Source organism: Pseudopipra pipra, chromosome 14, assembly GCF_036250125.1.
Source record: "Pseudopipra pipra isolate bDixPip1 chromosome 14, bDixPip1.hap1, whole genome shotgun sequence".
NCBI classification, from domain to species: Eukaryota; Metazoa; Chordata; class Aves; order Passeriformes; family Pipridae; genus Pseudopipra; species Pseudopipra pipra.
The window spans coordinates 9018245-9042169 of NC_087562.1; the positions used below are offsets into that span (position 1 = coordinate 9018245).

General features: G+C 45.2%; 1 protein-coding gene across 17 annotated transcripts in view; it reads left to right on the forward strand.

Annotated features, from left to right (window-relative positions):
* ZFHX3 (zinc finger homeobox 3) overlaps nt 1–23925 on the forward strand; it is a 514090-nt gene that overhangs the window by 211768 nt on the left and 278397 nt on the right. The gene's annotated exons all lie outside the window — the stretch shown is intronic.

A 23925-nucleotide genomic window follows, 5' to 3' on the forward strand; every position in this document is an offset into this window, starting at 1 on the left:
GAACGTATCTGCAGCCAGAGCGAAGAGGCAGGGATGGGTTTAATCATTTAACCTCGGGATTACGAGCCAGGACGTTTAAAAATCCAGAGCGTGGGGTTTGCTTATTCCTTATATGAATCACGTCTCTTTACTGCAAAAACCACCCCGGAAAGTGGCGTTCCCCTGTTAATGGTGGGCTCAGTTTCCCTGTTCGTCAGGCTCACCCTCGGGAAAGAAAGGGGGAAGAACAGTGAAATTGTTTAAAATAGGGACATTTAATTTCTGTCAACAATTTGTTAATTATTGCTTTAAGAGCAAAGCTTCGACGTGTCAGTAAATAGCACTACAAAAGGCTTTTTAAGAGATCCCAAATTAAGCTGAAAACGTTTCCCATTCTCAGATATCCTGATTAGATTAAATTATTTCTCCTGATTTTACTCCCGAGCGAGCTGTGTCTGGTCAGATCAGAGCAGCTCAACGAAATTACAGACAAACAGCGGCTGAGGGCAACGGTTGCACTTGGATTCAAACAGGGCAGAGTAAAGGTTCTTGTTTTATGCAATATTTACTGAATTAAAATATCTTACAAATGTAAAGGCTTCGATCTCTTCTGCCTTTCCTGTGGCAAAACACTGGTTTTAGAGTATTTTTCATTTTTGCTTCTTGAAATAAAAATGAAATAGCAAACGACCAGGTTGAATAGATGTTTGTAAGCTATTCATGAAAAGAGTTCCTAAAGTTTAAAATTGAACCAATTCTAATTAATAGCAATATCTGCCAGACTCTCTTACCATAAAGAACAGAAAAGGAAATCATTTTAACTGAGTGAAACACAGCCCAAAATAAAGGTTTTGTCAGGGCTGCTGTTTTAAAATAGAAATGTAGTTGATTTTATTTGTCATGTTGTAGATTGGTCAAATCCAGGATTTTAACACCATTACAAAGAATTCCCATCATGGTTTCAATCCTAAACCCCCTCATGCTCTGCAGCAGGAAGCTCTGACTTTCGTTCTGAACTCAGGGCTATTATCAAAATTAGAAATGTCATTTTCTCCATTATTTTAATGGAAAGTTACCTTTGGAAGAATAAGTCCATTTTGACATGATATAAATGTTTTAAAATAAAAAAGCATTGAAGGAATCACAGAAACATTTTAATCTTAATTATTCATAAATAGCTACCTCAAGTCCATTTGAACAAAATGTCAGTTGACCAAGAAACATGCTTATTTTGCATGAGAAAAAAGGATACTTGGGCTGTAAAAGGAGGATTTATCAATGTAAATTTAACTTAAAATGAAACCTGCAAATCAGAACCAACCATCTATCATGAAAGTGCATTAACATTACAGTGTTTGCTGCTGAAAATTCAGCAGTATTATGAAATTTTTAACTCGAACTAACTAAAAAGGAAATGGCAAAGGACTCTTTCTATTTATCAAGAATTTAGCAGGAATTTTTTGATACATTGATCTGAAATATTTGGAGGAGCTCGATCTGCAAAAAAACCCCCACATTTAAAATGTTATAATGGTAAAGTTTTGAAAAATAACTAACACTCTTTTGAATATTTGAGGAGCTTTGTTTTATTTTTCCCAGCCCTGCCCTTGAGAACTGAAGTCCCCAATGGATGTTTTGATATACTGGGCACTTTGCACTTAAACATTTCCTTTCTATAAAGACATCTAGAAAGAGACATGCTATTGGATTCCTAAATGCATTTCGCAGCAATTGATTGTTTTGTTCTTTTTAGCTATGCAGATTAAAGTAATAAAAAAGGACTTTTTAGAGTTAGGGGAAGAATTAATTGTTCCTTTCAGCCCCTCTAGAACCCATAATTCCTGTGTTCGTGCTGCCCTGCATGGCTGCTGGTCTGTTTGTATATCCAGGTTTCATTGGCAGACCTAATTTCAGGATACATAATGCATGATTTTGAAACCAATTTGTTATTGTAATAAAATATTTTTCGGAATGCATGGTGGTACTGGAGAGGAGAATGTTAAATTATACATGGATTGTGGCCGAGCGCATTCATTTCGCTCGGTGTGCAGGTGAATCTCCCCGTGACCTTGGCACTCGCGGGGTAGCACAGAATAACAATCGAATCCGGGATCGGAAATCCGACCATTTCCAAATATTAACAACTTCTTTCAAAGGAAATGCTGATTTCAGCAGTTATGGTAATGGAAACATCAGTATATCTTTCAGAGAACTTAAAAAAAAAAAAAAAAAGCCATGATCTTAATAGGATTAAAAGCCAGGCTTTTTATTTCCAAAATGCTAATTTGTTTTCTGCATTCTGTTTTCATAGCAGGTCTTGTTAGGCAGCGCGCTGGGATCTGGAGGACACTGAGAGCTGCCAGAAAGGCGTGGGTAATGATAGGAAAGCTACATAAAAGGTTTCTTTCTGATAGAAATTCTCTATTCCTCACAAGCCCGTTTCCCCTCTCTGCGAGTTGGTTGGAGAAGCCAAAGGCAGTGACGCCGGTGAGAGCGAGGGGAGAGCGTTCTGCTCTCTGTGGCTGTTTTGTGTGTTCCGTATTTATTCCTTTCCCATTAAGGAACAAACGCTGGTCATTAGAGGTGCATTAATTGCAATAGCCTGTGACCCACGTTCGGGAGATGGATTCGGCCGGGAAGTTTGGCTGTGAAATTCCGAGTAGCCCGAGGCACCTGACACTCTGTAATCTGCTTATCTGGCCGGCTTTCACAAGGGCTCTCCCATCGCCATTCATGCCGAACAGTGGGGTGTAGAGAGGAGGCCAGAACACAGATAATAATTTACCATGTAATTTGTTTTGAGATTCCTTTGATAGATTTCAAAACCGAAGCATCCTGCAAGAGAACGGGGCCTTTAAAACCTTTAAGCCAAGGCAATTCCGTGCTGGTGGTGGGTTGTGTCGTGTGCCCAGCGGGACGCGGCCTTAACGAAGGGACACCCAAGGCCCGGCCACTCACAGTGGGGACCCTCGGCTTGTTTAATGGCTTTTAAACATTGCTGCTGTTCCTCTTCCTCCTACAACAACTCTTGTAGCCAGTGCTGTAAATTTGGAGAGACCAGTGCAGGTTGATGAAAACCATTTGCAGCAATCAAGAGGGGCAGGTAATTTTGGAGGCAGATTTGTTTTGTAAATGAGGTGTTCCATTTGGGGAGCAAGCACACCTGGCGACCAGGGCTGTGCTGAGGACAGCTTGCTTTAATTCCCCCTGAGTTAGGGGATATTTCTTCAGCCCACAAACTGGTGTTTTAATGCCTTCGTGGAGGCATAAAACATAACAAAAATTCAGGGATTTTATATTCCCAACTTCAAAACTTTCATCCAAAAGGGAAAAGGATCAAAAGGAAAAGGTGGTGCGTTTCATGTTCTCTTGTGGTTTTAATACTTGTTAACTGACCTATAAACTGAGTTTTCCAAGTAAAGAAACGTGAGGGAATTTTATTACAGAAAAATCTACTGCGAATCATCCCCAGCTGCTTGTAGAGATAGGAGAGGCTTTTCCAGTCCTGCTTCCCAGTGTGATATATGCCATCTCCTCACCTTTCCTTTGTTTCCGTGCAACATTGTGCATCCACGACCGCATTGCTCTTTTTGTTTACTGTGCTTCTGAATACTTTTTCTCATTTAGAGCAGCTGCTTTGAGCTTTCTTTTTCAGCTAAAGGAGAGAGAATCACATCAAATCATATCTTTGCTTGATTATTTTATTTGGTGCAGGCCAGTTAGTATCATCCTGATGCTTACGAGTACCTTGCATGTCCTTGGATCCAAAGGACTTTTTGAATCCTGGCTGTAAGATTTCACATGTGATCTTGGAGCCTGTTGCTGCGTTAATCATAGGGTTGTGTCTGGAAGTGGAAGTAGAGGTGCTGAGAAACTTCTAAATCTTTAGTACTGTGAAAAAAATTCTAATTATTATTATTAGGATGATAAAAATGATGAGTGCAGTGAGCAGGGCAATACCCAGAGAGATGGGTCTGGGACCCTTTAGGCTGAATTCAAGTTTTTCTGATCAATGTGTTGTGTGTTCTGTACATGCCCAGCACAGGAACCCTGGCAGGGGCCTCTTGGTACCACTGTAATGCAAAAAATAATAAATCATAATAATGGACAAACCATGTTGCTGTTGGAATGCACGGCCTTGTGCTGAGCACTTAAAATGGTTGTCGGGGAGCGCTGGCTCGGTCAGCTCTGTAATGGCAATCACAGCAGTTTGGGGAAAAAGGCTGTAACACTGAGAGAACTGAGGCATTTGAGGGATACTGTTTTGTTTTGAATAGAGAAGCAGGACAGAAACAAAATTAAATACCTGAGCTGTACCCCCAGGTCCGCTGTAACTGAGGAGGCACCAGGAGCGGGGTGTGGTGGGACTCGGGGCAGTCTGACCCGAGGATTGTCAGGGTTCAAAAAGCTCTGAAACCAGAAGGAAAAGAGCAACTGCAGAGCTGTGAGGTTCCTTGTGCAGGGTGAGAAGGGATCTCTCTCCATGGCAGGCAGTGCCTGGTGGGGGTGGTGGTGATGGGGGGCTGTGTCCAGACACAGCCGCGCTCCATGAGTGGCCTTGGCTCCCATCAGACCATTCCCAGGGGTTTCTCCAGCACATTCCAGTTCTCATTGTGCCGTTTCAGTGATCCCACAGCAGCAAGGATTGCTAAAACACCAAACACATCAATTACTTTTTATATCACATACCATTTTTCAGAAGAAACCAATTCCTAATTTTGCAAGTAGGGGATTTTATTCTATTTATCCTCTGGCTCAGGTGACCTGGAGATTTATTTGGGTTATTAACAGAAAGAGTTCAAGCTGCAGCTTATATAACAGCATTTGGGATAATTACCTTAATTAGGAGTTGTTCTTTTCTCATCAGTCCAACATGTACCAAAGTGTTCCAGGCCCGTAAGTCCTGTCAGTGCCTTTCCAAGCTCTGCTGCCCGGTTTATGTTGTATCAGGGCTGTGTTTGCAGGAAGGATTTTCTGCTTATCTGTCTGTGCTGGTGCAGGAGCTTTGCTACGGGGCAGATTCTCAAGTATCACTTCACATCAATCCATTTCCTTAAGATGGTTGATAACGTGGTTTGTATTTCACAACTAATAAATAGGCCACATCTCTAAGCAAGGTTTTGAAAAACGCCAACCAAAGGCCCTGCACCCAAGTTCTCGTAACGCCCCCATTTTCCCCTCAGAGTCCTGTTTTGGAGTTCTGCTTTACCTTGGGTATGGGGAAAATGGTGTTTTCTCCTTCTTCTGGTATTTTGTGTTGAGGCTGTGCCTGGACTTTGTCACTGCTGCCCATCGATGTGTTTTTGTGTGTGCTCTGCCAAGTACCAGCAGACTTGGAGCCAGGTTTGACATCCACACAGGTTGGGCCCCAGAGCGACTGGGGCATGACAGGAAGTGCTTCCAGAAGCAAACTTCTCAAACTGAGGAATTCTTAAATTCCATGAATTTCTGACTGATTCCCAGAACTACGTAGAGAGATCTGTGCTAAGTCTCTACTACTGATTTGACTAATGCTTGGTTTTATAGGTCCTGTTTTGTGGAAGTGCTCATAGGTGGTTTCCCTTAGATGTTCAAAAATATCTGTGAGGTTGGACAGAAATTTGACTTTTCAGGTTTAATATTCCTCAGTTCTTCCTCAGTTATGTTGAACTTCGGTCTTATATGGGGCACAGAGTATTCTCTTTTCATTTTTCAAAAGAGAAGTATAAATACATTTCAGGGTACAGAAGAGGCGCTGAGGACTGTAGCTGTCATTCAGTGAGGCAGAAGCAGAGAAAAAGGCCGACTCCAACATACCAAGAAAAAAGTGGAAGAAAAAAAAAGTCGAAATATAGAAGCTTTCGTAGTCAAATACACTGCTGAAGTGTCTAAGTAAAAACACAGAGATGAGTGAATTTTAATTCAGCTGTTGGGGGAGTCAGTCCTCACCACTCCTGGATATGCTGCATGGAAGTTACACTTTATTTTATTTTTCTTGTTTAGAGAAAACTGAAATGCTGTAGGAGCACCCCAGGGTCACAGCGGCTGCTCACTGCAGGCTGTGAAAGCTCTGCTGGTATCTCAGCCCTTCCACAGGGGAAAGACAAGTAAAAAGGTTTCTGACAGACAAAACCAAATGGTTTTTTTCCTTGAGATGAAAAGTAAAATGTAACAAGCACATTTAATTTCTCCTCTTCTAGCCAGCGTTTAATAAAACGGCACCCTGCAACGGGAACAGATAATGTTTGTCTTATAAAACCCAACAGCCAGTTCCCTTTTTAAACACAGATCTGCTGGCTGGGCTTTGTTGTGGGCCGAGGAGTGACAAGTTTGCAGATGCTACAGCTTGTTACCTAATCAGAGCCAGATGCTGCTCCCCGGCGACTCTCTCAGTGTCACCCGGCCCTCAGCACAGCAAGGGCACGGCCACGATCCACCACGGGCCCTTCTGGGCCTGCAAGTCTTGCTGTATTTTTTTGTTATCTTGATTCTCTGTTTGTTTTTAATTTAAGGGGGTTTGCAGTGGCCAGAGATAGAGAGGAGTGAATGGGAGAGGTAATCTGAGCGAGGCTGATGTCCACTGGACATCTGTTTAAATTCAACAACCAGGCACACAGAGCAGCCTGTGTGCCTCTAGTTTGTTCTCGGGAAATGGCCTGCAGCAAAATGAGAGTATTTGATTTGAGAATTCATTAGATAATTCTGTACATTATACTTCAAATAATACATAGGCCTGAGAGAATGTTTTAAGTAAAATTAAACATTTCAGCGTGGCTATGGCGGGTGTCAGGCGGTTCCAGCACAGGAGCACGGGGATGTTCCTGCCCCCTCTGAACTGCAAATCGAGTTCAATACTCTGTTTGGCTTCATAAAAAGGTAGCAAAGGAATTTGGATTCTAGGAAGTCAGAGCTGTTTGCTTGAGATCATTATTTGGTTCGGCACCTTTTGCAGCCCTTTCCTTTCCCCCACCGACGGGAATGCTCAGAGCTTCTCGCTGCTATTAGCGGTGCCCGAGTGCTGCGTGTTTAATTGACTTGTTACCATCTGCTCTGGAAACGGGAACTTTGCAGCTCATGTGCATTGTGGCGTGTGTTTCTTGGGTTAAATACTGTGTGACAAGAAAAGGGGCTTCCCTCCCCATGCCGAATGATGCCAGGAGGGTCATGCAGCTGCACAGCTACAGAGACGTTTGTTCTCTGAGCTGCTTTCACGTGTGGAATTATCCTCATGCTAAACCACTGTGATGTGAAACGTTCAGGAGTTGCTCCTGTTTACAGAGGGATCTGCTTTCTTTCTTTCTCTCTTGAAGAAACCTGCTATGCAGTGGGTAATAAAACTAAAAATAAAGATCAGAGCCAGTGGAAATGCTGTAATGTTTCTCGGCAGAAGCATTAGAAGCTGCCCATAAACCATGAGGCATTCAGAAATTTGCACCCTATTACTGTGCCCTCCAGCCCCTCTGGAATCTCTTTTCTCCAACAGATTTGTTTTATTCCCAACACCTCTGCACTGTGGGTTGTGCTTCTGCGCCCCGAGCTGCTGACACCCCACAGGGGGGGATTTGTCCTGGGTCCTTCATGCTGCCACTGCTCGAGGGTGAGTTTGAGCTCAGCTCCTGCCTTCCCCCGGAGCCAGGAGAGGGGCTGGAATATGCAATGGTTAATGAGCAGCTTGGGAGAAGCCTTGGTCAGATCTGTGCAGCTGAAAGTAGTGGTAACTCTGATTTATCTTACAGTGAGGTCATATTTATGACTTTTAAGCTGTGCTTTCCCAGACCTTTTTGTGTTTTGCTCTTTGGGGTTCCTGTTGGTTTGTTTGGGGTTTTTTTGGGTTTTGGGTTTTTTTCCCCAAACATTTTGTGTTACTGTCTTTGCTAGAAAGCTGTTTCATTTCCAGGATTTATTTTCCCTTTGACGTCTTAAATAGCTGATACTTTTCTGCGTACATCTGGCTACTGGATTCACAGAACTGCCTCAGCCAGAATCCGCTGTGAATCAGCGCCTGACTTTCCCCCACCCTGTTGTTTCACAGCTCTCTTTGCAGAGAGGCTCCACTTTAAACAAACCCCATCTCTGGGGCGGGCTGGCAGGAGTGAGGAAGGTTTGCAAACTCATCCTCCCCAAAGAAATCCCCGTGAAGAGTTAAATGAAGTCACCTCCAGAGCCTGCCCTCCCCTCCCCTCCGGCACCCTGAGCCCTGCTCCCCACGGGCTGGAGTTTTCTCGGGAGAACAATAAACCATCTTCTCTTCTTTTGGTGCCTGTCCAGTGTGGAAAGAGAAAGATGAGGTCAAAGTGGCAGGCTGTACAGCTTGCTTTTGAGCCAAACAGATGGTGAAGGTTAAGTGACAGCTCTGTGACTGCCTCTTTTGAAGTAATTGGAGATAATTTGTATTTTGAATCAGAACTTGACCACTGTCAGAAGGGAAGAAGGTTAATATGTAAACGATTTTACATTAGCCCCTGTTTCTTGGGATTTTTGCTCCCTCCCACCCCCCCTTGGATTCTTGTTTCTATAATCCTTGCTCTAGGCTATTGGTAAGATTGTCTTTGAGCTCGGTGTGACTCGGCCTAGGCTGCAGTTGTTATGAAAGCCAACAACAGCTTATTAAGGCCGGGGATAATCTCTGCTACTGATGCATTGTTGCTTTCCTGCAGTCCAGTGGCAGCACTGGAAACAAGACCTGGACATGCAGCTCTAACTGGGGAGGTTGGCAGAGAAATGCCCAAAATATGTTCTTTTTTCTCAAACTGGACCCATTTTGCAGATTATTCTGTGGGGTTAAGAAGCTCCCCCTGAACTTCTCTGATGATCAAAAATGCGAATTTGATTTGGGCTTCCTCCTGCCCACTGGGATTTCTTTTTGGCCTTGAGCAGACTCCTGTTTATTTACTTAGACTACAGAACACACCGTATGTGTTGTGTTTGCCGGTGCTTTCCTGGCGGGAGGTGGAATATTTCTAGAGCCTGATTTCAAAGTGGTAGAGAGGAGCTGCCAAGTTGCTTCTCAGTGATTCCTGTTGCTATAACAGTTCTACCCTGGTCCTTCAGCTCGTCCTTAAGGACCACGGGAAAGAGCAAGTGGTAATGTGCTGGGATTTCTGTGCCCAGTCCCTTTTGTTTAGTGTGGAAACTGAAAGGACCTCATAGGGAAAGAACCTGTAAAGTCATCTTCATCTTACTCAGTGTCCTGAGGCCTTTTCCTGTGTAAGGAAAACAGGCAGCAGTTCCACATGTATTTAAATCCTGCAGCTTGGACTTCTGGATTTGTCAGGTGATGAATTTTAATTTAACGTAGCAGTTGGTAGCCAGAGACACTTGAATACACTGGTTGGGAGGTAACTTGGACCTTTCTGTGGACTGGAATCATAGAATACAGAATATCCTGAGTTGGAAGGGACCCCCAAGGATTATGAAGCCCAGCTCCTGACTGGTACATTAGTAGCCTAATAATTTTGTCCTGGCCCCTTTTTTGCATGTAGAACTCAGAGATGCTGGTGGAGAGACCACCAGTGCAGAGTCTGGGGTATTTCTGTGCGTTTAAGTGTTGTTTTCTCAGAAGCAGGGAAGGCATTATTGTATTTCATTCACATACATCAGGTTGATTATGAAACACATTTTTTCACTAACTTGAAGAAGAAAAAGGAGATAGTGGCTTGTTATTTCTGCCTTTTTCTTAACCAGGCAAAGTAAAGAAATGGTTGCAAAACCTTTAGAAGCATTCAAGTACCTCAGTGACTTTCATCAGATGTTCCCTGTACAAGAAAAAGAAAAAAAATCGTTCTATCTTTTTATTTTTACTTTGCTTTAATCTTATTTGATGATGTCTCAACAGGCTGGGACATGCTTTCTTGGATGGCAATTTCACTGCACCATATGTGTCTCTCACAAGATAGCAGAGTGAAATGAGTCTTGGCAGGAAGAGAACTAAACACATCGACAAAGAAAAGAAAAAAATTATTTACTTAACTCCCTGTTGCCTGCATACGTTTTTCACTGGGACTGCATCTGGTACAACAATGCAAAGTTGGTTTCTTACAAATGTGTGTCTGAGGCACAGTCCCACACTGATCCCTTTTTCTTGCCATCCACGCTTGATGTTTGGGTTTTTTCTAGTAATCCTGATTTAAATGTTTCAGTACCTAGAGGTGACCAAGCTAAGAAAAAGGAAAATCTCTTTTTACCTGAAAATTTCTGTTGGGAAGAGGTGGTTCTTACTTGGCTGCAAAAAGAAGGATTCGGTCATTCTGGGGAAAAACAATAAAAAATACAAGAAATTAACAGTATTAAATCCTTGACTGAGCTGGGCATTCTCCTGGTGAGTGCCAGGCCTGGTTTAAACTCTGTGGGGAACAGAAGCGGGATCAGCCAGGCTGAGCCCCATGGGCTCCCCAGCAATGGGGGGTGATTGCAGACATTTATTGTGGTTACCAAAAGATTCCAGTTTGGGTTGCTAAGTTTGGAAAATTTACATGTGATACACTTCAAAGTAAGGACGGCGAATCTCTGTGGGTTGAAATAGCGGAAAGTGTGTTCGAATGTTGAAATCAATGAGTCAAGCGAAATATTCTGTATTTGCACACACGTGAGGGATAAATGTGGCTGTGGGGCCGGGGCCGTGCTCCCACTCTGCCCCAGTGCTGGGTCCCAGCCGTGGTTCCCAATGAGCCAGAGAAGGGTTAACCAGCCCTCTCTGTTCCAGGGAACCTGCACGAGTCCATCTCTGACTCCATGTTCCGGAGGCTTCTGCAGCTGTATCGGTTTGTGTTTACATTCGCTCTCGGGGACGACTTCTGAACCCTTGGTAAAATCTGTATTTGTACGGTCGGATATTTAGGAGGAAAATCAATACAGGGTCTGCAGTGACCTTGCTGGTTAGCACGGAAGTGTCTGGCAAAGAGGAACACGCAGGTGATTTGCAAAAGATAAAATGGAAAAGGAACAAGCAGGTTTAGGGTGTTTAAGAAAATTTGCAATTAAAAACAATGGAGTGGTCACATATGACTTTAGACACCACATGAAAAGATAAGAAAGGGGGAAGAAAGAATCCTGTGAGGCATGAGCAACGTAGAGACTCGCATTTCAGTAGAGAATCCTGGTGAGATGCACCCCAGGTGCAGCGCACAGGTAACACAGGTGTGGGGCTGGTGCATGGAGAGAACTGGCAGAAGAGGGATCCACAGGCTGAGCTGTGCTGTGCTGGGAATGGCACCATAGTCAGGTGGACATGAAAACAGAGCTTGTGTGGATGCAACATTTAGGGTTTTATTTATATTTAAAACCATTTTTCCTTTGTACTGCTTCTAAGTAAAGTGGTTGGAGATTTTTTTTTTTTTAGTTCTGCTTTTTTCCTTTCCCAAGGTTGTAGATGTTTTATAATACATAAACTGGCTGTCACAGGGAGACCTCAATGATTGTTGTAATATAATTATAATTGCTGTGTCAATTCAAAAGTGAAAGTTCAGTTAAGTCTGGGAGTTTTCTGTTCCTCAGGCTGCCACGCTGTGGCAGGTGTGACAGAGACCCTGCAGGGCAGGTGGTTGTGCCCACACAACACTGGCTTTTGGCTCGGTGGCATTCCAGACCTTCTGAGGCTGAGCTCTGGAAGTGTGTAAATATTGCAGTTTGTGCTGTACAGCAGGTCTGGGCTCTGCTCTGGACCCGGGGCCCTGCTGTGCCGTGTGCCAGGCAGGCAGTTGGGAGCACACTCACTTTTCCAAAGGCTTCCGCATCTCCGCAGTCCCGGTGTGCCCGTGGAGGGGACGGTTCAGCCCCTGACATTTTCCTAATTACACAAAATTCTTCCATAGATCTCATGGTTGGCAATGGGTGCTGGGTTCAGACTTTTTCCTGCCAGTTTTGCAGCCCTCTCCATGGCTGAGGTGCTCCATGCCCTTGTGGGGCTCTGCATGGGCACCAGCAGCAGGGTTGGACCGGGGGGACAGAGAGGGTCCTGCACAGGTGGTACCTGAGCACAAAGGCACGTTTTGGGCACTGGGGCACCTCTAGGTGCCCACGGATCACTGGCAGGGCAAGAGCTGCTTCATGAAGGAGGCAGTGAGCTGTGGGAATGACGCAGAATCGGGAATTTCCACAAAAGCTTTGGGGATCCAAGGGGGAAGGCTTCTGTGTCCCTCATTTTGAAAGGCCTGTTCTGCTCCTAATAAACGAAAATATTTATATAAAATATACATTGGTTGTATTCCTAAATATTCGATGTGGAAATTGATCGTGCAGCGATGCCTGTGCAGCTGCTTGAAATGGAAATGCGGGAGGGAAGATGTGAGGGGAGCGGAGCACAAAGAGGAGCCGTGGGTGAGGCTCCGGGCAGCGGTGCCGGCTCCCCTTTGACACCGGGATCTGCATCCGCAGGCCCAGGGAAAACCGCGGCCTTCCAGTGGGATAAACAAGAGCCCTCACAGTTAATTGTTGGAGAAGGCTTTCTGCACAAATAGGACTTTTTTTTCCGACTCTGCTTTTTCTTTTCACCTTCTGATAAACTAAATTATTCCTTATCTAGAGCCCGCGTGTCCTTGTGCCCTGGGATCATGCACTCCCGGAGAATTCCGGACTGTTTGTAGAATCTTAAAGTAACAGGTCCTCCACGGAATAACAAGAGTTGGCATTCTTTTAATTTTTATGTATTGTTTTAATCACAATGAAAAATTATTATTTTATAGATATAAAATAATAAAATATTTCAACTCACTGAGCAAGTGCTGTCACCTGGGGGGCAGGAAAAAAACCTCTTGTTGTTGGATTCATCTGAATACAACATGAACTGAGTCAGAAACATGTCACTGTTGTGGCTTTTTCAGTGGCTTTTAAAAAGTATCTTGAAATTTGAGCGTGTTCTGCAGCTTAGACAATGCATTAGTGCCAAAAAGGATGTTTCTTTTGTTAAAAGCTATTAAGGTTTAACTGAAAATACAAATCAGATCGGAGTAATCTGGATTATACTTACATTTTCTTTAGCTGTGTTGCTTTTTGTTGACTGTTAGGTTAAAAGAAATCTCCAGACTTAGTGTTTTTTATTGATAAAGTACTTAATATTAAGAGGTAGGTTTTATTTAAATTAATTTCAGACAAATTATTTAGCTATCGAAAAATTGCTGCGTATGTGAGCACATATGTATATGTTAATATACACATGCATGTGTAAATATATATATACATATGCTCCTATATTATATGTAAACCCCTAAATTTTTAGGGGGAAGTTTCTTTCCAGTCGAGCTGTTTAATGACCTGTCAGTTCCCCACTTGTGCGGACTGTTTAAAATTCTATATCGTTTTCTGTTTTAATGCAATATCATTTAATTCTCTGGAGGAAAAGAGATAAGGTGTTAAAATTGGGATAAAAGCTTCCAAATGCTGGAAAATTTGCTCTGTCAAACCCAAGGCCCTTTTTACTGGCAGAAACTTAAGAAAGTAAATACTAATACGCTCACATGTAAAAAAAAATTAAATATAATTTCTTTAAATAATATAAATGCAATTATTAATACTTTATCTGAAAAGAGCTAAGGTTGAATTTCCTATTAATTTTTTTGGGTTTGACTGATGAATGAAGAATCAATACTTTGAAACTTGATTTTTTCCCCCCAAGAATTGTTCTCTGGATGGAGAAGGGTGGTGGATTTTGTTATTTTCCCATTTTGATTATTTTCTTTTCCAAGAACATGGCATGAAATAACCCGCTCTTAGTCTGCCTTTGAGGTGGTGTAACCAAAGTGCAGTTAATTGCATACATTCCCTTCTTCCTAGTGGCAGAATAGTTTTTTTCCTCATAGAAGTCAGTTAAAAAACAGGTTCCAAAATATCTGGTCAGTAGAAACTGCAGGGAAAAAATTCACTCAAAAACCTGAAACGTGCCAAATTTCCCTTCCCCAGCTGGGGTTTGGCGTGTTGGCTTCAGTGTTTTTAGGGAACGTTCCCCAGGGTGCTTCTCCTCTGGTGGTGGCTGAGGTGGCCGTGGCGTCCAGTCTACCTGCCACAGGTACGGGCAGTGCCCACCTGGGCCCGGGGAGAGCTCAGGCAGGACGTGGAGGGCTGTGGAGGGTGGATCGTGGGCAGGGTGTGGATGGACCGTGAGCAGAGCATGGGCAGGGTGTGGATGGACCATGGGCAGGCAGTGGAGGACAGCCCCTGGCGTGCCGTCAGCACAGACACGCTCCACAGCAGTGTCCAGCCTGTCCTGTCAAGTTTATTGTCCACTCCATCAAGGGGTCTAATGGTCAGCGGAGGGGCTGAGCGTGTCCCCCGTGGCCTGACATTAACAGAGTGGACTTGTTTAAGCTTACCCAGGGTGTCTCTGCTGATGGGGACGCCAATACCCGTTTTCCTCAATGAGCAGTCGCTCGGATCACGACTCAATAGAGCTTCCCCCCAAAGGGCTCCGGGGGGACCTGCCCTCACCCCGGCACCAGCCGGGAAGGGCCGATCAATGCCCGCTGACAACAGGCGAACGAGGCCCCCCGGCCCCCCCGCCCGGGAGCGGGGAAGATAAATGGATCTACCCCAAGGAGAGGCCGAGCCCGCGCCGGGCCGGGGCTAATTGGGCATCTGGAGCCCCGGGGTGCCGCCCGTCGCCCCCCACGAGGGCGGGTCCGTGGGCAAACTCAGGGCGAGATTAATCCAGATTAAACGATTTGGAACTGCTTACGCCGCAGAGCCTTTTTGTCCCCGGCCACGGCACTGCCTGTGGAAGCATCTGTGAGAGGAACGGGGTTGTTGTTCTCGGGAATAATGGAATTCGGACGGACACTGTGGGACCGCAACGCTGAACAGCACGGCAGTCCCAGACAGCTGAAAGAGCCTCTAAAACAGTTTGTTTGGAATTTTATGGTTCAAATTTATAAATAACGTAAAGTTTTATTCAAAATTGTAATTTGGAAAGAAGAAAATCCCATTCCATCAAAAAGCCAGGAACACTTAAATCCTAAAATTAGATCAATAGCAAGAAGTGCAAAAATGCAGCAGTGGAGCTCTGGGTAGTTCATGCACACCAATATATTGTTTCTTTCCTGGATGATTTTAAAGTGTTTTCTGTTGGAAAATAAAAAGATATTTGCTCCATATCAAATTGTTACTTGAAAATACAATTATTATTTTTTTTCTAATTGAACCAAACATGCTTCACACAAATACTTTAGGGAAAATAATTGCGGATTAAAATAGATTTATCTTGTTTAATTTTTGAATTTTTTTTAAAAACACAATTTCTTCAAATATTTTGAAGAAAAAAACACAAAACCTTTTTTTTTTTTTTTAATATATAAGTAAAGAAAATGCCTTTGACTGGGCTTTTTCCTGCTGTACTGACAGAGAACAGGGGAGGTTCTGAATCTGCTTTTTTAAGGCAAGCTAAAGATGGAAATTGCAAGGGAAAATGAGCCAAATAATATGATTTTTGATAGGTGTTTGTAGTTTGTCAAAGCTTTTTGTCATTCAGATGACTAATTTGTGTAAATAAGTCTGAAAACACTTTGTATTAACATAATTATTTACATAAAATATCATTATTTTTCTGCTTTCATTAACAATTTTTTTGTTTAGTTTCAGATCCGCTGTAGTAAATACTTTGTGCATATTTATATGCTGCTGAGTGTTGTCTCGAAGATGTTTGATAGTATCAGTTTCCTAAAGATGATGTTTATAAAATGCACATAGTTGTGTGAATTATTTATACCAAACGAATGAAAAAGAGATCCTGCTTTCCCTAACACTAACAACGGATCCACTTTTCCTTTGGCAACACAAATATTTATTATATTGTTGTACTTAAAGAAGGCTTAAGCCTCTGAAGTGTCAAAAGTCAAGCTGAACAAATTTAAAAGCAATGAAATGAAACCCGAGTTGGGCACAAAGGATCTTTTCTGAAAGGCAGGAGCTGGAGAGGATCCGGGGCTCCGGTGCCTGGTCACTGGTGATGAACGTCCTCGGAGCAGCGTCGCTGCGACGCCGCGCTCGGGGCTTGGAGGGGCTCCGGGAGTGTTGGGGTGTTCAGCCCACAGCACACGTGTGTTAATCAGGGTAATCCCAGTGTGGAGCTCTGTGCTCCGGGCACAGGCCACAGCAGGAATACTCAGTGCAAGGACAGATGTGAAAGGTGCACGTGCAAAGTGCAAGTGCACGTTATTTGGGGGTAAAAAAAACCAAATCAGAGCAATGCATGATAAGCACAGAAAGGTTCGGTGCCAGATGGCTTACAGATTTAAAATTCTCTGTTCCATGTCCCCAAACTCTTCCATTTGTGTTGCTGAGCAGGATTTGCAGACAGGTGTGTTCCTGTTTTGGAAGGCAGCATTAGGAATGGTTTACCTGCCCGAGGAGCTGGGTGAGACATGGTCCCTGCCCAGGCTGGGAGGGTTTGGGAATAGCTGGGCAGGGAATCCCAGCACTGGGGTGGGAGAGGAAATTCAGGACAGGTTGCAGAACTGTCAGGCAGCAATTACAAAGCAGAGAAGGTGATTCCCTTCCCTAAGGTGTGAAATCCCCTTTTGTGAGCATTTTGGAGCCAAGCAGTTGTTTGTGAAATGCAGAATTAAGTTCCCATTTTTTCAAACTAAAACTGTATTTCAAATTCACTGGCTGTGTTTTCCTTAAGTTTTACAGAAGGGAAATATGATTTGGGGTTTCAATTACAGTTGCAAAAGTGACAGCAAATCTGAAAAATCACAATTCAGCAAAGGTGCTCTTCCTTTGGGGAGTACTCGAGGAATAAATCCCAGGGAAGTGTTTCACTGAGAGAAAGGAAAATAGAAATTTTATGCAAAACCTGACCTAGAATCACAATCTGAGTGTGTCCTGTAGGATCTTTTTCCAAAGGAAATTTCACTCTGCTTTGAAAAATTTAGTGCAAAAAACCCAAGATCTTTAGTTCCAGATGCGACACCATGGAGGGGACGGGCAAAGGCTGGGGTGCAGAGGGAATCTGCTGGAGAGGCAGCATAGGGAACATCACACTCAACAACAGTTAGAGCCTGGTGTGACAATGCTGATATTCCAAACGGGAAAGAAGCCTTTTTCCAGCCAAATGCCGTGTGTTGGAGAAGTTGGGTGTGTGCCTTCTGCTGCGGGTCTGACCGCGGCACTGGGGCCGGGGGCCAGGCATGGACAGGGACACAATGGGATGACCGTGACTTTGAACAAATAAATAAAACATGCGGCTCGTTCCCTGCTCTCCCTCCCCTTCCATCCAGCCAGGATTACATTTTCCGTGGTCATTTCCCAGCGTCTGCCTGATAAAAAAGCACCCGTGGCCCCTCGCGCGCCAAGGCCCTTCCTGTGGCTCTCGGTCTGCAGTCCTGCGACCGCCCGCGCGGACACACGAGCCACTTCCATTGCCAGAAATGCTTCACATTGGATTGTGGCCCAAAAAACATCATCTGGAACTCTGACCCAGCCCACTTAATAAACACCCACTCCCCCCCGGAATGGGGCTTCCCACAGACCCGCTGCCGCAGAGCCCCGGCTGTGGGGAGCAGGAATACATTTTAATAAGGCTGGGAAGGAGAAAAATGAGTTTGCTCCGCGGTTCTGTTCTTTAGGAACAGAAAAAGGTGAGCATGTTGCAGGGCAGGGAGGGGAAATTTAATATTGAGAGAGATAATGGCAACTATGTTAATATCCGGAATTTTCAATGTACCATAAGTACATTTTGTTTTTCCTTTTAGCACGATTTATAATTAAAGATTTTAATCTGGCTTCACATTGAGTTAATAAGCCCTTTGATTGATTAGGATTCATAAAATTGCCATTTCCCGCTGCTGCTTTGTGTTTCTGGGATGTTCTTTTGAAAAGCTGGGGAAAGGTGAATGGGAAGCGGCCATTGTTTGGGCTGAGCTCCGCCAACTCGGGGGACTCGGGGCCGCTTTATGCCGAGTTTGTCCCCAGCAATATCTTGTTGTTCCACCGAATGAATGCAGATAGACTCTGCTGAGCTACATTTTAGTGATTTTTAGGGAAAACTTGCTGTTGTGTGTAATTTCAGCAGGTGTGGCACACAATTGCTGTGTCGTTCCTGACCTGTGCGCAATGGAAGAATTTGGGATTAGAAGCACAAACCGCTACTCTGAACTAAAAAAGCGAAGTATTAGAAAACAAATATATCTGAATACAGCAGACCCTTGATATCCGGGCTCTCGCGTGGCTTTTAAAATTCAGTTTACAATTCTGTGCCCTCGCAGTGTCACCTCCTTTGTTATTAGGGGCCGGTGCTGCAGCAGTCCCAGAGTAAAGCACTTGTTAGACAAGGAAATGGAATAAAAGGAAGAGGCCATTTTGCCGCTCTTTGATCACGTTCTACTTGTTTAAATTTTTTTTCAAGTAAATTCTGATAAATCCTAAAGTCTAAATGGAAAAAATGAGAGAGGAGGCTCATGATTTTTAAGCATCTGGTCGAGTGGAGGCGGGCTGCTTTCCCCAGCCGGATCCTGTGTGTGAGAGTGTGTGTGTGTGTGTGTGTGTGAGTGTGTGTACGAAGGGAAAAAAATCTTTTTTCTTTATTTTTAGCCAGGGTAAAAGTGACCCTCTTTAGCCCCAGAGGGGCCTCACTGTGTGGATTGAATCAGAGCAAATTCCCTTTGTGTTTCCTGCTCCGAGGGGACACGCTATTGTTGAGTGCGGGGCCTCTCGTACGGTGGAGCAGCGCAGGACCGTGAGCAAATCCTTCCTGGATAATGCACAAGTTGTTTCACAATCGATCCGGCCTCCCCTCCCCCAGCATTCACCCCAATTTACTTGGCACAACTATCATTTCCTGGCCCTTTTATTACCATTCAGACGTCCTACAAATGCAAACATTTGGACCAGAAGAAAGGGGCTGGGTGAGGCGAGGGCAGGTTAGGAGCCCAGGAGCGCGATGCTGCCGAGCCGCTCGGCTCCCGAGCCAGGGAGCGGATGCCTGGGTAGGGTGAGCAGCGAGCTGGATGTGTCAGCACTTCCAGGGGGCTTAATTGGCTTTATTTTTTTAATGTAAGTACCTGTTTCCTATTTCTATTTTACACAAAAATATTTTTAATCCTCCCCCGTTAATTTTCCAGCAGCCTCTTGAGACATTTTTGCTTTTAGCTCTTGTGTGCCGGCACAGGCTGACAGTGATGAAAAGATGAAAACCTGGCAATAACACAGGGTTTTGCTTACAAATTGACAAAACCAGCCCTGCCAATCCCCAGTAATTTCCTGCATCTCCATAACTGACCTCATGCATCCAGCCCCGCCGGCGCTGATTGGCGGGGTTAGAGTGGGAACGACGAGCAACGTTCATCCCAAAGAAAAACAAACAAACAAAACACACCACAAAACCACTTTGCCCCTGTAGTTAGTATTTTTATCCCGCTCGGCGTGCGGGTTGGGATGAGGAGCTGTGCCAGCCCCGTGTCCGCAGGCGGGTCCCGGGCAGTGCCGATGGCAGGATGGCTCCACCGGCGGAGGGGCCGGAGTGAATGTCAGTGCCTGTTTGCCCGCGCCGGCCGATCGATGCTTCATTAGGCCGAATTGTCTTTTGCCCATGCAACCTTGAAAACAGTCCCTTAATTACCTGTGAGGAAGTCGGGGGTGCTGCTCCCCCCCCCCCGCGCTCCCCCTCCCTCGCTGGCGGCAGGGCCGGGGTCACTCGCGGCCCCTCGCAGACCGCGGAGGGAGCGCGGGGGGTGGGGGAAGAAATATGGGACCCCGAGGTGAGAGGGCAGGGTTCAAGTCCAGACTACAGATCTATTGAAGAGGTTTCAGACAGCCAGGCCTCCACTTGACTTTCCATCAGCCTGCCCTGATTCCTCAGATGCTGCCTCCACACGGCCGTGGCCGACGGCTCTGCAGGGCTCATTACTGTGCTCTGATGGCCTGGCTGGGCCCCAATCCCCCCAAAATCCCTCATCCTCAAAACTGCGGGGATCTGGGGCATCTCTGGGTAAGGGAGCAGAGGGGGGAAGCAGGGAGTGTGTCCCCCCAACAGACCTGGATTTCAGGAGAGGCGGCTGCACGTCACCGTGGGCCTGCAAGCAGAGCCAAGAAAGTGCATAAATAATCTTATTTGTTATGCATTATTAAAAATTCAGAAAGATTTTAAATTCAAGTGATAATCTGATCATCCTGAGGGATAGGTTTATATTTAATAGCCAGGTGTTTTACCTATTCATTTGTGATGGAAAATATTATAATGAAGTAATAAACCGTAGCACAGAAATGTTAATCATATATATGTGGTCTGCAAACCCCTTGAAATCACAGACCCCTTCTGCTGTCCCAAGCTGTCTTTATTGGTAACCTCATGATTTAAGATAATTTAGGTTTTGGGACTATGCCCGTAGACCTCGGGGCACGGTTGTTAATAATGGAAAGCTTATTTGACTGCATTATTCTCCTCCTGCATCTCTTATCTGTTCTGCTGTGAAGTTTTTCTAATATCATGTGCTGTTTCTTTGTTTCCCATTTTAGAAGAACATGGAACAAAATCATGAAAGCTGTTGAGGCTATTGCAGATCTGATATAACGGGGTGGAGGAATTACTGATAGATGAAGAATTGTAGAGGAGTTCAGCTTTAAAAATTCACAGAGTATTTTCATTTTAATACAAAGTGGGGGTTTGGCTCCTCAGTGATGCTGAGAAATGAGATGCCTTCCAGCGCTCCATCTCTCCCCCAGCTAAGAACCATCTCCTTCCAGCCTGTGCATACAAACCCCCCCAAATTCAGGGGACTGCAACAGACAGGTGTCCAGCTGCTCTCTTTGCTGGTTAAAAATGAGGGAACTTTATAAAAGTGTCTCTCCCAGGTCTCACTGCCAATTTAGGGAATGAAACACATCACCATTCCTCCTGCTGCAGCAGGGCTGTGCAAACCACAGCAAACCCCGCACAGAGCTGCACCAGGACGCAGCATTTTCTGCTGTGGGGACGAGCACTAAATATCAAACCTCAGTAAATCCCAGCGTTTGGAAGTGATCAGTGGAGCCGCGCTCTGTATTCACAGCAAGGGCTTTACTGAGCGAGCTGTGATGTCACCACATTAAGCTAAAATAACCACTGAACATGAGAACAAGGGGGGGGGGGGAGGTTTGATGGGGGGAGAGAGAGAAATAGCAGGCATATTACCAGTCCTGCATGTGGATCACAGAGCCAGATTGTGAGCAATCCCGGCGCTCAAAGTGTCTCCTTAGCAGAGAAGGGAGAGGGAGAGAGGGAGCAGCAGCAGCCTTCAGTCCCACCACGAGAGCTCTCGCGCGTGCACTCGGCCACGGTGTCAGAGGGCGTGAGTGCATTTTTCATTTCTTAGCCTTTGTGTGGTCTGCCAGAGGAATTGGATTCTGTCTGTATTTCCATGTATTTGCCTAACTGTGCTGTGTATTTTTATCCTAGATGTGAGCAGGCATTAACACGTAAACTCACACGCACTTAAATAGATGTAACGTAAATGGTTACACAGGGAAGACTTTAAAAATAGCCCAAGCCAGCTTTTCACCTGAACTGCCCACCTGGCAGAGCCCAGCGCTGTTCCCATTTCCCAGGTGTGCAGGAACGGACTGTTACTGGGAGGGAAGGACTGGAACAGGAAGGGAGAAATCTTTCCTTTCTGGCCTCTCTAATTAATGTTGGCCTTTGTGTGGTGTCAGGCCAGGGAATGTTGCTCGTGGTGATGATGCTGGTGCCGAAGAGCCCCAGCTCAAATGGCTGTCCCGAGCTTTGCAGGGAATGTATCTGCAGAGCTTCAGGGTGCAGGTGCCTGGGAAATGAATCCAAACCGCTTCTGATGCGTTGAGATGCAGAATCGTGGCTGAGCCTGTGGCATCGCTCCGTGTGTGTGAGCTCTGCTTGCAGGGTGTGCTGGGACTGTCCGGCGAGGAGGTGGGATCTGCACCATATCTGCAGGTCTCATCTGTGCCCCCACACACAGAGCACACGCTGCTCAGGCTGTGCAGGTCTGTGAAATGGTGCAGACTGCTCTGCCTCCACCACAACTCATCCTGGACCCAACCTGATGTTGGCAGTGGAGGAGAGCATGAGATTTAACCTCAGTTCTTCCAACAGATTTCCAAAGTGGTGGAATTTATGGATATGAAGAGGAATTTTACAAGGAAGGGCCAAAAACGCAGCAGTTTAAGAGTAAGGAAGTATCAAACAGTGTTACCAGGTCCAAGGCATAACCCTGTGTTATAAGGAGGGTCTACAGCTAGTGTCACTTTTTCATGTTTTCTTTCTTTTCAGTTTTTATGGTTCTGGGTAAACCAAAATTAAGTAAAGGAAATGCCAAGAATGTTTAAAGTCCAGTCCCTAGTGGTCCCTCTCAGGGAGGAGGAAAAGGCCATTTTGAAGGGCCAGAGCATGGCTTTGTACCTGCCAAAACTGTGGGCACCCGTTGAGGTGGGAAAGGCTGGCAGGCCCAGGGGTAACGTGGAGTTTGGCTCCTGTTTGGGTGTGCAAAGGGTCTTGTGTGGCGAGTGTGTGTGTGTGTGTGTGTTCATGCGTGTGTGTGTGTGTTCATGTGTGTGTGCATGTCCAGATGTTTGTGTGTGTTCATATGTGTGTGTGTATGTGTCCAGGTGTTTGTGTGTGTCTGTGTGTGTGTGTTTGTCTGTGTGCATGTCCAGGTGTTTGTGTGTGTCCATGTGTGTGTGTCTGTGTACATGTGCCTTCCCTGCACAGCATCAGACCAGGGCTGCCGCTTTTCCTGGCCTGTGTGACTGGGGACACGTGTGGCAGTTCCCACTTTTGATATCCTGACGTGGGGACACGTGTGGCAGCTCCCACCTTTGATACCATGACCTGTGGTGTTGCTCCCATGCTCCCTCCCTTGTGCTTTGGAGTGTTAAAGGAACACAGAGGGAAGGCAGGGAGCGTTTGCATCAGATGATAAGCAGCAGAGCCCGGGACCCAGGAGGAAGGGGGCAGTGAGGAATGGCCAGTTTTTATTTTTGTAATAAAACAGGTTTATTGATAGTTATTATTTATTCCCAATATATATTCTGTATAATTATTTTTATGCTGGATTTCTTTTGCAGTAACACTGGCTGGTCTTTCCCTTTGATCCTGCTTGTGTTCCAGAAGTGCCCCAGGAACCGAGCAGCCGCTGGTTCCACCCCAGGGGTGGTTTGCATGTCCCACCTGTGCATCTGCCGTTGCACCTGGGGTTCATACAACCATGGGGAAGTTGGGAGAATTTCTTGTTAGTGTATTTTTCAGAAGGAAGAAAGGGATCAATGTGAATTACGCTGCTAGAAAGTTTGGGTTTGATTAAAAAATAATTATTCTTTGGTCTAATTAACAACCCAGCCACTGGTGTTTGGCTGTTTGTCTCAATTCCTTCTTCCAGCTTTTGGTTGTTTTCTAAGTGCCCAATGGACATTCCCAGGGAATTGTCTTGGAACCCTTGATGGTGGATTATAAGAAGCAGGTGATGATCAAAAGTTTGTAGTTAGGGCAGAACTTTGCTTTTTTTTCTTCTGTCCTTTGAGTCTATGAAGTGAGAATAAAGGAAAGCCACTGGGTGTCAGTAGGCCAGTGACACCCTAAAAAAGCTGATGCTCAAACTCAACTTTTATTCTTCTGTATGATTCCTTTTTGTCGTAATGTAATGGAAGTAGAAGATGGGGGTTCTGAAGAAATCAGCTGAGGAGCGTTAACAAGTTAATTGGTGGTGATTAGCAGAGAGCAGAGTCACCTGTGGTGGTGGTGGGTGGTCTGACTGCTCCCCACACCATGGGCTGGAAACCTGCCGACTAGGGTGGGGCCAGGAGAGTTCCTCTGCCTTAGGAATGCTGGGAGAATATTTTATCTGAGGAGTCTGGAAGATTCCAGCCTGGAGGATGTAGAGATTCAAGCTCCTGAAACCTGTGGGTTGCCCTATCCACGTGCTGTCTGCAGTCCTGGGCTCTGCTGTGAGGGGTGAGTGGCTTTCATTTCCAAAAATCTGGCTGTGACTGAGGAGAGGGTCCTGTCTAGCTGTAAGATAAAATACCAGGAGGTATCCT